Genomic DNA, 14332 nt, shown 5'->3' with positions numbered 1-14332 from the left:
GATGCAGTTTCCCCTTGTGTGGGAATCTAGTACTAGGGGGAATAGTTTCAGAATAAGGGGTTGCCTTAAGACAGAAACAAGGAGGAATTTCTTCTCTCAGAGGGTCGTGAATCTTTGAAAATCTCTACCCCAGGGAGCTGTGGAGGCTGGGTCATTGAATGTATTTAAGGTGGAGATAGACAGATTTTTGAATGATACAGGGAATGGGCAGGGAAGTGGAGTTGAGGACAGGATCAGATCAGCCATGATCTTATTGAATGGCGGAGCAGACTGGAGGGGCCAAATGGCCTACTCCTACTCCTATTTCTTATGTTCTTATGTCACTTTCAGCCACATCTCTGTTATGGCTATGGAGGAAAATACACAAGAGAAATAGACCTGGACAAAATTGTCAGAAACCCGACAGACAGGGACAGGCAGCTATTAGATGTGTTAGTGAGAGAAGCTGAAATACTTATTGTACATGTGGCTCTGTGGCTCAGTTGGTTAAAGCGCCTGTCTAGTAAACAGGAAATCCTGGGTTCAAATCCCAGCAGGGCCTTCTCTTTGCCTCAGTATATTATATCATTTTCAGATTGTTTGTTAAAAATAAGCCAAAACTGGACATTATTGTGTCCGTTCAGGAGCTATGAACGAAGGATTTCTGAATTGCAGCTCTTTCCTTGCACAAACAGGTCTTTCATAGAATGTGTTGGTAACATCTGTGACAGGATCGGTCCAAGTCAACATTCATTTGTGAAAGGGAAATCATGCTTGAAAAATCTTCTAGAATTTTTTGAGGATGTAACTAGTGGAGTGGACAAGGGAGAACCAGTGGATGTGGTGTATTTGGACTTTCAAAAGGCCTTTGACAAGGTCCCACATGAGAGATTGTTGTGAAAAATCAAAGCACATGGTATTGGGGGTAATGTACTGGCGTGGATAGAGAATTGGTTGGCAGACAGGAAGCAGAGAGTCGGGATAAACAGGTCTTTTTCGTAATGGGAGGCAGTGACCAGTGGAGTGCCGCAGGGCTCAGTGCTGGGACCCCAGCTTTTTACATTACACATTAATAATTTGGATGAAGGAATTGAGTGTAATATCACCAAGTTTGCAGATGACACTAAACTGGGTGGTGGTGTGAGCTGTGAGGAGGATGCTAAGAGGCTGCAGGGTGATTTGGACAGGTTAGGTGAGTGGGCACAAGCATGGCAGATGCAGTATAATGTGGATAAATGTGAGGTTATCCACTTTGGTGGTAAAAACACGAAGGCAGAATATTATCTGAATGGTGGCAGATTAGGAAAAGGGGAGGTGCAACGAAACCTGGGTGTCATGGTACATCAGTCATTGAAAGGTGGCGTGCAGGTACAGCAGGCGGTGAAGAAGGCATAGCTAGGGGATTTGAGTACAGGAGCAGGGAGGTCTTACTGCAGTTGTACAGGGCCTTGGTGAGGGCTCACCTGGAATATTGTGTTCAGTTTTGGTCTCCTAATCTGAGGAAGGACGTTCTTGCTATTGAGGGAGTGCAACGAAGGTTCACCAGACTGATTCCAGGGATGGCTGGACTGACATATGAGGAGAGACTGGATCAACTGGGCCTTTATACACTGGAGTTTAGAAGGATGAGAGGGGATCTCATAGAAACGTATAAAATTCTGACGGGACGGGACAGGTTAGATGCGGGAAGAATGTTCCCGACGTTGGGGAAGTCCAGAACCAGGGGACACAGTCTTAGGATAAGGGATAGGCCATTTAGGATTGAGATGAGGAGGAACTTCTTCACTCAGAGAGTTGTTAACCTGTGGAATTCCCTGCCGCAGAGAGTCGTTGATACCAGTTCATTGAATATATTCAAGAGACAGTTAGATATGGCCCTTACGGCTAAAGGGATCAAGGGGTATGGAGAGAAAGCGGGAAATGGGTACTGAGGGAATGATCAGCCATGATCGTATTGAATGGTGGTGCAGGCTCGAAGGGCCGAAAGGTCTACTCCTGCACCTATTTTCTATGTTTCTAGTTTCCTGAGGTACTGGGATCAGTCTGGCATAGGAGGGACCTGTACAAGTGGATGGGTTACACTTGAACAGGCGGCAACCAATGATATTGTGGGGAGATTACCCAGTGCGGTGGGGCGGTTTTACTGTAATTGGGCAGGAGGAGGGGCTCCAGGAAGTAGCAGCAGAGAGGAGAGACAAGGTGCATAGAGAACTAGGAGGGACAAACAGCATCAGAGCCAAGAATAGTCGAGAAACATAGAAACATAGAAAATAGGAGGAATAGTAGGCCATTTGGCCCTTCGAGCCTGCACCGCCATTCAATATGATCATGGCTGATCCTCTATCTCAACACCATATTCCCGCTTTCTCCCCATACTCCTTGATGCCTTTTGTTTCTAGAAATCTATCTATCTCCCTGTTAAATATATTCAGTGACTTGGCCTCCACAGTCTTCTGTGGCAGAGTATTCCACAGGTCCACCACCCTCTGAGTGAAAACGTTTCTCCTCATCTCGGTCCTAAATTTCCTCCCCCATATCCTGAGACTTGACCCCTTGTTCTAGACTTCCCAGCCAGGGGAAACATCCTCCCCGCATCCAGTCTATCCAACCCAGTTAAAATTGTCAACGTTTCAATGAGATCCCCTCTCATTCTTCTAAACTCTAGTGAATACAGGCCTAGTCGACCCAATCTCTCCTCATAAGACAGTCCTGCCATCCCAGGAATCAAGTCTGGTGAACCTTCGCTGCACTCCCTCTATGGCAAGTATCTCCTTTCTTAGGTAAGGAGACCAAAACTGCACATAATACTCCAGGTGTGGTCTCACCAAGGCACTGTATAAAAAGCAGGAATTAGATGGAGGAAAAGACATGTTGTGTGAATGGGAGGATTGTTACAAATAAGTTAAAGGTGCAAGTTGCCAAAAGGTGTTTTGATATAGTGGCTATAACGGCGACCAGGTTTAATCATGGACAGGAATGGGGGCTTAACATTCCTGGCTGCAAAGTTTTCAGGAGGGATAGGGAGTGAAAAAAAGTCAGGAGATGGGGTGACAGTATTGCACAAGGATAATATTACAGTTTTACAGAGGAACGATATGCTCGAGGGTTTAATGTCTGAATCTATTTGGTTAGAATTAAGGAACAGAGAAGGAGCTATTACATTGCAGGGTGTTTACTATCGACCCCCAAATAGCGAGAAGGAGATAGAGGAGCAAATCTGGAGGCAAATTACAGAGAAATGTAAAAACAATAGAGCAGTAGTATTGGGAGACTTTAATTCCCACAATATAGACTGGAGGGAAACAGAGTGAAGGGCAAAGAGGGTGAAGAATTCCTGAAATGTGTTCAGAAGAATGTTCTTAATCAGTACATTACTAGCTCAACGAAGAAGGAAGCAGTGCTGGATCAATGAAGCAAGGTAAGTGGAGTGTCTTGCAGTGGGGGAGCATCTGGGTAACAGTGATCATAATATAATCAAGTTTATAGTAGTTGTGGGAAGAGACAAAGATCAAAGATGAAAATATTCAACTGGAAGAGGGCCAATGTCAGTGATTTTAGAAGGGATCTAGCGCAGGGGGACTGGAGCAAAGATTGGCCAGACAAACCGTGAATGAGCAATAGCAGGCTTTCAAGGTGGAGGCACAGCGGGTATAAACCCAGGATATTTCTATAAGGAGGAAAGGTGGGGCATCCAATCTAGAGCTCCCTGGATGACAAGGGAAATAGAGGTGGGAATAAAACAAAAGATTGGAGGTTTTGCCACAGAATACAGTCAAAATCGAGCATAATAGAGAGAGTGCAGGGGGAAATTCATAAAGGACGTAAGAACGGCAAAGAGAAAGTATGAGAAAAGATTAGTGGGGAACATAATAGGGAACTCAATTTTCTTTAATAATGTATAAGAAAAGGAACTGGACAGGGTACAAAAAATATTTACAAGGATAATACCAGGAATGCGAGGTTATACTTGTGGAGAAGTGTAATGGGAATGTTTCCACTTATGGAGAAGATCAGAACTAGAGGCCATCAATATAAGATAATTAGCAATAATTCAAGTAGTTAATTCAGAAGAAACTTCTTTACCCAGACAGTGGTGAGAACGAGGAACTCGGTCCCATAGGGAGAGGTTGATGCGCATAGTATAGATGCATTTAAGAGGAGTCTAGATAAGCATGAGTGAGAAGGAATAGAAGGTTATGCTAATGGAGTTAACTGATGAAAGATGGCAGGAGACTCAAGTGGAACATAAACGCCAAAATGGAGGGTTTGGTGGAATGGGCTGTAACTGTACTGTATATCCTGGGTAAACCTATGTAAATGTAAAGACGCAGTAGAGGAGGTGGACTAGAGATAGTGGATAGTATAACAGTGGGTAGAAAGAATTGCTCAATAGGTTGCTACCACTCAAAGTTAACAAGTCACTCAATCCAGATGGATACATCTTCGGTTGCTGACGGAAGCTAGGGTGGAGCTAGCAAAAGCTCTGACCAACATATTTTCAATCTTCATTGGATATAGAAGTGGTGCCAGAAGACTCAAGGTTTGCAAATGTTACATCCTTGATCAAAAAATGAAGAGGGATGAACTTGGTATCAACTGGTCAATTAATCTATTGCCAGTGGTCAGAAAATTACTGGACTATTGGCAAGGACAACATTAATTCTCACTCGAAGAAGCACGGGTTAATAAGGGACATAAGAACATAATAAATAGGAGCAGGAGTAGGCCATTGGCCCAGCGAGCCCGCTCCTCCATTTAATACAATGATGGCTGATCTGATCATGGATTCAGGTCCACTTCCCTGCCCGCACCCTATAACCCCTTATTCCCTTATCGGTTAAGAAACAGTCTATCTCTGTTTTAAATTTATTCAATGACCCAGCTTCCACAGCTCTCTGAGGCAGCAAATTCCAATGATCCACAACCCTCTGAGAGAAGAAATTCCTCCTCATCTCAGTTCTAAATGGGCGGCCTCTTATTCTAAGATCATGCCCTCTAGTTCTAGTCTCCCCCATTAGTGGAAATATCCTCTCTGCATCCACCTTGTCAAGCCCCCTCATGATCTTATACGTTTCGATAAGATCACCTCTCATTCTTCTGAACTCCAATGAGTAGAGGCCCAACCTACTCAACCTTCCCTCATAAGTCAACCCCCTCATCTCCGGTATCAACCTAGTGAACCTTATCTGAACAGCCTCCAAAGCAAGTATATCCTTTCTTAAATATGGAAACCAAAACTGTGCACAGTATTCCAGGTGTGGCCTCACCAATACCCTGTATAACTGTAGCAAGACTTCCCTGCTGTTATACTCTATCCCCTTTGCAATAAAGGCCAAGATTCCATTGGCCTTCCTGATCACTTGCTGTCCCTGCATACTAACCTTTTGTGTTTCATGCACAGTACCCCCAGGTCTCGCTGTACTGCAGCACTTTGCAATCCTTCTCCATTTAAATAATAACTTGCTCTTTGATTTTGTTCTGCCAAAGTGAATGACCTCACAGTTTCCAACATTGTACTCCATCTGCCAAATTTTTGCCGACTCACTTAGTCTGTCTATGACCTTTTTCTGAAATGGGCGTTAGTGTTACATCTCTCTGACCTTCTGCAAGTAAGAGTCGCCGTCCTTAGCAATGGCAAGGCAACACTGGATTCCCACAATTCAGGAGGTCAAGGGTCATCATGACATGCGCAGAAGAGGAGACAAAGAGAGAGGGAGCTCAGAGGGACTGAAGGCGTGTGTGGGTGTGGTGTGGTTGCTTTGGGAGGAAGGAGGGAGAGTTTAGAGCTTTAGAGCAAATTGGGGAAAAAGAATTAGCTGTTACCAGCCAGATATTTGCCCGAATTTGATGTTTATAATGGAAGGAGAGGAGGAGGTGTCACAGCACGCTGTAGAGACTATCGCTGGCAAGAGCAATGAGGTGGGAGAGGAGCACATTGGAGGGCGCAAAAGAGCGAGGAGGTTCTCGGATGAGGCAAATGCCACCCACCTGCAGGAGGTTGAGTCACGCTGGGGTGATTTGACTCAGGGAGGGCACGGGAAGCCCACCCCAAAGGCCTATCAGTAGATACAGACGGAGATAGCAGAGATGGTCTCGTCGGCGACCAATGAGGAGAGTAAGGGCAACCAATGCCGCAAATGATGGAACGACCTTGTCAGATCCGAAAGAGTAAGTAGTACATTTATTTACATGTACTTTTGTATTTATATAATTTGATTTGTAACAGTCATGAATGACTATCATCAGATGTGAGGTATTTCACTTTTACTGGGAATGTTGTACTCAAGGCCTGCGGTCACGGTGTACGTCTTCAGGTAAAGAATGATAATAATCATAATAATCATGATTACATCTGTCGGTTATGTGTTGTATCAGTCTCTGTGACAGTACCTAGCAATGATATCACGCAATGATCTCATGCCATGTCGTCCTGTCACCTTTTACAGAAGAAGCTATCGACGATGAGGTCCGTGCAGAGGCGAACGGGTGGGGGGCCACCAGTCCCCAGCGACATCACTGACACAGAGGAGCGAGTGCTAGCACTCGTGGGGAAGCACCCCCGGACAGCCACATATATATCTGCAGACCCTGAAGTAATGCCACGTGAGTAAAGCTTACACCATTGTGTGATGTAAAGTCAATAGATGCTACACCAACTCATATCCGAACAATCATATATGATAGATGGTTTCTAAAAGTGACATAGAAATAATGCTGGCCTAATGAAAATCATTGCAATCCACAATGTGTTAATGGTAATGAAATGTGATGCCTGTGATGATTTTGAGAGTGGTGGTGCTTTGGTCGTGCATATGCTGTGTGTAGAGCTGGACTCACCTTGTCACCCTAGCACCCCCTTCTCCTCTCACAATTCATTTGTGTCTTGCAGCTCAGACAGCAGCGTGGCCCCAGGCAAGGCCGCAAAGGCCAGAAGGTGGGGGCATGGGGCAGGAGTCGGCGGACGATCCTATGACATCTGGTGCTGAGGAGCTCCAATTGTCGCCCATCAATCCGCTGGGTCTGTTCTCGACGGATGAGAGCGCGGACTTCGAAGTACCTGCATCGCCACGCTCAAGAACCCATTACACCCCAAGGCCCATATGTTGGTCCTCTGGTCCCAAGCACCTCTCCACAGGGCACCTCATTTGTCCCCCAGGATGGCGCCAATCCCGCGGAGGCCTCCTGGACTCAGTAGGTCTGTTCCACGCCACGACATGACAGCGGAAAAATGTTTCAAGTTGTCCAGGAAACATTGGTGACCAGCTCATCGAGGCTTTGGGGGCCATATCCCGACACCTGGCCACAATGTCCGAGTACATTCCGCGCATGGCAGAGTCCCTGGATGTGATAGCCAGGAACACTGCTGCCGCATCCCTCCCAGTGGTCCCAGAGCACGGCACTCCACCCCTAGGTTCCGCACCACCACTGCGAACGACAGATGTGAGCAAGGACCGAGATCCTGCTTCTGCATCAGGGAGTGTTGCCCCCTTGGCAGCCCCCGTTCCTGTACCCGTGCAACAAATGCATCCGCCTTCATCCCCCACAATGAGGCACCGCCTGAGGAGCTCCTCAGCCAGGCGCCTTGGAGTGAGGAGGGGAAGGGATAGAGGTGGGGAGAAGAAAGAGAAGGGGGCAGGAAAGTGAGGTGCATGTGCGCAGGTGATGGCTGTGTTATATCTCCATCTGGGTGTGTGCAATTTGTTGTCATGTATGGGGGCTGGGGACCATGCTCCTGCTTTGCCTTTGTATTCTGTGTTGCTGGACATGTTGAACATATGATTTATGTCAATGGTGGAAAAAGTGGGATGTGGGCGGGGTTTGGGTGTTATTGGCTGTGCTACTTATGATTTCAGACCAATGTTGCTATTAAACTTCTGTTATTGAACATAACCTTGATGCGCATTGTCTCAGATAGCTGGACCGTTACACAGTGGTGATTCCTTACCATGAAAGCGTTAAATACAACTTAACATCAATCAACGTAAACTTTAACTGGCACCAAGGTAATGGGCACCATTGATGTCTGAGCCACACACAAACAGCAGTGCGTCAGCGTTGTCACTTACATCAGTGCTCTTTCAGGCAAATCTTTCCGATACCAGCTCCTCATGTAAGAGTGGGATTTAACAAATGCCAGCCACATCGCTGGCGTCTGTCCTGGTTAGTTCCACTTTTTGTGGGCAGTTTTTTGAGCGGGCGATATTATGGGCGATATGTGTGGGAGGTGGTGAAATTGACGGTGGCCGATCTCCATGGCCACTAGTTTGGGTAAATATGCTCTTTGCGACCAAAAAGTTATTATTATTATTGAATCTCGGTGTTAATTCCATGAGGAAAGTAACGGCGGGCGATAATATGGGCCTTGAAATCGCCCATTCTGCAGATTCCGCCCCAAAAAAGTGGGCGGGCGGTAATATTTTTTCTCGCCGTTAAGCCCATTGGGGAAATAACGCTCGGCAATAAGTCTCCTAAAACAGCCCGTCAGTTTCATTTTGTGCCAAAATGGCCGATATCTGGGCGTTAGACATCATTTCAGCAGTTAAATGGGCGTTAAGTGGACGTTAAGCAGGCAAAAAAAGTGGAGCTTATATCACTATGCCCCCTCGTCCTAGAATCTCCAACCAGAGGAAATAGTCTCTCTATCCACCCTCTCTGTCCCCTTAATATCCTGAAAACTTCGATCAGATCGCCGCTTAACCTTCTAAATTCTAGGGATACAACCCTAATTTGTGTAATCTCTCCTCGTAACTTAAACCTTGGAGTGCGGGTATCACTCTGGTAAACCTACGCTGCACTCCCCCCAAGGGCAATATATCCTCCCTAAGGTGTGGTGCCCAGAACTGCTCACAGTCCTCCAGGTGTGGTCTAACCAGGGCTTTGTACAGCTGCAGCATAACTTCTACCCCCTTGTATTCTAGTCCTCCAGATATAAAGACCAGCATCCCCTGAGCATTTCTGATTATATTCCGTACCTGTCCATGACATTTTAATGATCTATGTACCTGAACCTCCAAGTCCCTTTGGACTGACACTGTTTTTAGCTTTCCACCATTTAGAAAGAACCCTGTTTGTTCCTTTTTAGCTCCAAAGTGGATGACCTCACATTTGCCTACATTGAGATCCATTTGCCACAGTATTGCCCATTCACTGAATCTATCGATATCCCGGTGTAACATCACACTATCATCTACACTGCCGACAATGCCGCCTATCTTTGTGTCATCGGCAAATTTGGATTGATTACTTTCTATGCCATCGTCCAACTCATTAATAAACATGTTGAACAGTTGAGGCCCCAACACAGATCCCTGCGGGACGCCACGAGTCACATCCGGCCAATTTGAGAACCTGTCCTTTATCCCTACTCTCTGTCTCCTGCCACTCAGACAACTTCCTAACCAGGTCAATCATTTGCCCTCAATTCCATGGGCTTCTACCTTAGATAACAGTCTCTTATGTGGGACTTTATCAAATGCCTTCTGGAAGTCCATATAAATAAAATCCATAGACATTCCCCTGTCCACTACTTTAGTCATCTCTTCAAAAAATGCACTCAGGTTTGTGAAGCATAGTCCACATATCATCATCATAGGCAGTCACTCGGAATCGAAGAAGATTTGCTTCCATTCTAAAAGTGAGTTCTCAGGTGGCTGAACAGTCCAATACGGGAATTACAGTCTCTGTCACAGGTGGGACAGACAGTGGTTGAAGGAAAGGGTGGGTGGGGAGTCTGGTTTGCCGCACGCTCCTTCCACTGCCTGCACTTGCTTTGGGAGTCCCAAAGCAGCAGGCCAGGCGCCATCCGAGGAGAGAGAAACAGGGTTATTGGTTGAGGTCTGACATCCTGCGTCACAACTGGGACAGTTAGAGATGCGCCCTCCCGGGTGCTCTTCCTCCACTTAGGGCGGTCTTTGGCCAGGGACTCCCAGGTGTCGATGGGGATGTTGCATATTATCAGGGAGGCTTTGAGGGTGTCCTTGAAACGTTTCCTCTGCCCACCTGGGGCTCATTTGATGTGTAGGAGTTCCGAGCAGAGCGCTTGCTTTGGGAATCCTGTGTCGGGCATGCGAACGATGTGGCCCGCCCAGCGGAGCTGGTCGAGTGTGGTCAGTGCTTCAATGCTGGGGATGTTGGCCTGGTCGAGAACACTGACATTGGTGCATCTGTCCTCCCTGGGGATTTGCAGGATCTTGCGGAGACATCGTTGGTGGTATTAAAAGGCCCACCTTTCACACTGATGGGTTGTAACCAGGGGCGCAAACCTGTCTCCAGTTGACATAGAAACATAGAAACATAGAAAATAGGTGCAGGAGTAGGCCATTCGGCCCTTCTAGCCTGCACCGCCATTCAATGAGTTCATGGCTGAACATTCAACTTCAGTACCCCATTCCTGCTTTCTCGCCATACCCCTTGATCCCCCGAGTAGTAAGGACCTCATCTAACTCCTTTTTGAATATATTTAGTGAATTGGCCTCAACAACTTTCTGTGGTAGAGAATTCCACAGGTTCACCACTCTCTGGGTGAAGAAGTTCCTCCGCATCTCGGTCCTAAATGGCTTACCCCTTATCCTTAGACTGTGACCTCTGGTTCTGGACTTCCCCAACATTGGGAACACTCTTCCTGCATCTAACATGTCTAACCCCGTCAGAATTTTAAATGTTTCTATGAGGTCCCCTCTCATTCTTCTGAACTCCAGTGAATACAAGCCCAGTTGATCCAGTCTTTCTTGATAGGTCAGTCCCGCCATCCCGGGAATCAGTCTGGTGAACCTTCGCTGCACTCCCTCAATAGCAAGAATGTCCTTCCTCAGGTTAGGAGACCAAAACTGTACACAATACTCCAGGTGTGGCCTCACCAATGCCCTGTACAACTGTAGCAACACCTCCCTGCCCCTGTACTCAAATCCCCTTGCTATGAAGGCCAACATGCCATTTGCTTTCTTAACCGCCTGCTGCACCTGCATGCCAACCTTCAATGACTGATGTACCATGACACCCAGGTCTCTTTGCACCTCCCCTTTTCCTAATCTGTCACCATTCAGATAATAGTCTGTCTCTCTGTTTTTACCACCAAAGTGGATAACCTCACATTTATCCACATTATACTTCATCTGCCATGCATTTGCCCACTCACCTAACCTATCCAAGTCGCTCTGCAGCCTCACAGCATCCTCCTCGCAGCTCACACTGCCACCCAACTTAGTGTCATCCGCAAATTTGGAGATACTACATTTAATCCCCTCATCTAAATCATTAATGTACAGTGTAAACAGCTGGGGCCCCAGCACAGAACCTTGCGGTACCCCACTAGTCACTGCCTGCCATTCTGAAAAGTACCCATTTACTCCTACTCTTTGCTTCCTGTCTGACAACCAGTTCTCAATCCATGTCAGCACACTACCCCCAATCCCATGTGCTCTAACTTTGCACATCAATCTCTTGTGTGGGACCTTGTCGAACGCCTTCTGAAAGTCCAAATATACCACATCAACTGGTTCTCCCTTGTCCACTCTACTGGAAACATCCTCAAAAAATTCCAGAAGATTTGTCAAGCATGATTTCCCTTTCACAAATCCATGCTGACTTGGACCTATCATGTCATCTCTTTCCAAATGCACTGCTATGACATCCTTAATAATTGATTCCATCATTTTACCCACTACCGATGTCAGGCTGACCGGTCTATAATTCCCTGTTTTCTCTCTCCCTCCTTTTTTAAAAAGTGGGGTTACATTGGCTACCCTCCACTCTATAGGAACTGATCCAGAGTCAATGGAATGTTGGAAAATGACTGTCAATGCATCCACTATTTCCAAGGCCACCTCCTTAAGTACACTGGGATGCAGTCCATCAGGCCCTGGGGATTTATCGGCCTTCAATCCCATCAATTTCCCCAACACAATTTCCCGGCTAATAAGGATTTCCCTCAGTTCCTCCTCCTTACTAGACCCCCCGACCCCTTTTATAACCGGAAGGTTGTTTGTGTCCTCTTTCGTGAATACCGAACCAAAGTACTTGTTCAATTGGTCCGCCATTTCTTTTTCCCCGTTATGACTTCCCCTGATTCTGACTGCAGGGGACCTACGTTTGTCTTTACTAACCTTTTTCTCTTTACATATCTATAGAAACTTTTGCAATCCGTCTTAATGTTCCCTGCAAGCTTCTTCTCATACTCCATTTTCCCTGCCCTAATCAAACCCTTTGTCCTCCTCTGCTGAGTTCTAAATTTCTCCCAGTCCCCAGGTTCGCTGCTATTTCTGGCCAATTTGTATGCCACTTCCTTGGCTTTAATACTATCCCTGATTTCCCTTGATACCACGGTTGAGCCACCTTCCCTTTTTTATTTTTATGCCAGACAGGAATGTACAATTGTTGTAGTTCATCCATGCGGTCTCTAAATGTCTGCCATTGCCCATCCACAGTCAACCCCTTAAGTATCATTCGCCAATCCATCCCAGCCAATTCACGCCTCATACCTTCAAAGTTAGCCTTCTTTAAGTTCTGGACCATGGTCTCTGAATTAACTGTTTCATTCTCCATCCTAATGCAGAATTCCACCATATTATGGTCACTCTTCCCCAAGGGGCCTCGCACAACGAGATTGCTAATTAATCCTCTCTCATTACATAACACCCACTCTAAGATGGCCTCCCCCCTAGTTGGTTCCTCGACATATTGGTCTAAAAAACCATCCCTTATGCACTCCAGGAAATCCTCCTCCACCGTATTGCTTCCAGTTTGGTTAGCCCAATCTATGTGCATATTAAAGTCACCCATTATAACTGCTGCACCTTTATTGCATGCACCCCTAATTTCCTGTTTGATGCCCTCCCGAACATCACTACTACTAACTCCTACTAACGTTTTTTGCCCTTTGGTGTTCTGTAGCTCTACCCATATAGATTCCACATCATCCAAGCTAATGTCCTTCCTAACTATTGCCTTAATCTCCTCCTTAACCAGCAATGCAACCCCACCTCCTTTTCCTTTTATTCTATCCTTCCTGAATGTTGAATACCCCTGGATGTTGAGTTCCCAGCCCTGATCATCCTGGAGCCACGTCTCCGTAATCCCAATCACATCATATTTGTTAACATCTATTTGCACAGTTAATTCATCCACCTTATTGCGGATACTCCTTGCATTAAGACACAAAGCCTTTAGGCTTGTTTTTTTAACACCCATTACTAAGGAGCCAGGAGCCAATCACACGACAGCCAGGAACGATGTCACAAAGCAGCCCTGGCCCCTCCCGCTTGAGGTGTGACAGGGTCACCTGACCAGACTGGGCTCGGTGGTGTGCGGTGTCACTGGGCACCAACACAGGTTGTACAGCAAAATACTGCCCATGCTGCAATCCGAAAAATGGACAGCAAATGCTGGGCACACTCAGCAGGCCAGGCAGCATCTGAGGAGAGAGAAACAGGGTTATTGGTTCAGGTCTGACACCCTTCGTCACAACTGGGACAGTTAGAGATGTAACAGGTTTTACGTAGATGCAGAGGCAGGGATAGGGTGGGAGGCAGGAGTGGTTAAATGTTGCAAATGGGGATGGCAGAGTCATAAACAGCTGCTGCCTCAAAAATAGAGGCAGAGGTTATGGTCTGAAATTGTTGAACACTCTTGAGTCCAGAAGGCTGTAAAGTGCCTAATCGGAGGGGAGGTGCTGTTCCTCGAGCTTGCGTTGAGCTTCATTGGAACACTGTAGGAGACTGAAGTCTCTTAACCAGAAAGCACCAGGACTGGTTTGATGAGAATGACCAGGAGATCCAAGAACTAATAGATCGCAAGCGCAGGGCATTTGTGAGCCTTAAACAACAACCCAACTCGGGAGCAGCAAAGTAGCATTACAGACGGCTCAAGGCTGAGGTCCAACAAAAAACCCGGGACCTAAAGAACAGGTGGTGGATGGAGAAAGCACAGGAGATACAACAACTGGCCGACAGCCATATGTACGAGGATTCTTCATTGCAGTCACGGCCACCTACGGTCCAAACTCCCAAGGACCCACCCCACTGCTGGCCAAGAATGGGGAAACACTCATCAAGGACACCAAGGCTGTCAGGGCCCACTGGAAGGAGCACTTCAAAGATCTCCTCAATCGAGACTCTGCCTTTGACTTGAGTGTTCTCAACTCCATCCGGCATACTACCCGTCACCACCTCAGTAAGACCCCAATACTGTACGAGGTAGAAAAAGCCATAAGACAGCTTAAAAACAACAAGGCTACGGGAGCGGATGGAATCCCTGCTGAGGCACTGAAGTATGTTGGAGAGGCCCTGTTGGTGCGAATACACAACCTCATCTCTCTCATCTGGAGGGAGGAGAGCATGCTGGGGGATCTCAGAGATGC

General features: G+C 46.7%; 1 non-coding gene across 1 annotated transcript; it reads left to right on the top strand.

Moving 5' to 3' along the window:
• Positions 1 to 467: 467 nt before the first annotated feature.
• trnat-agu (transfer RNA threonine (anticodon AGU)) lies at positions 468 to 541 on the top strand. Its single transcript has one exon. It is a non-coding gene; the product is annotated as a tRNA-Thr (tRNA).
• Positions 542 to 14332: the final 13791 nt, after the last annotated feature.

This window comes from Pristiophorus japonicus, chromosome 20 (assembly GCF_044704955.1).
Source record: "Pristiophorus japonicus isolate sPriJap1 chromosome 20, sPriJap1.hap1, whole genome shotgun sequence".
Lineage (NCBI taxonomy): Eukaryota > Metazoa > Chordata > Chondrichthyes > Pristiophoridae > Pristiophorus > Pristiophorus japonicus.
The sequence above is the reverse complement of the archived record's forward strand: the minus strand, read 5'-3'. Positions and strand labels throughout refer to the sequence as shown.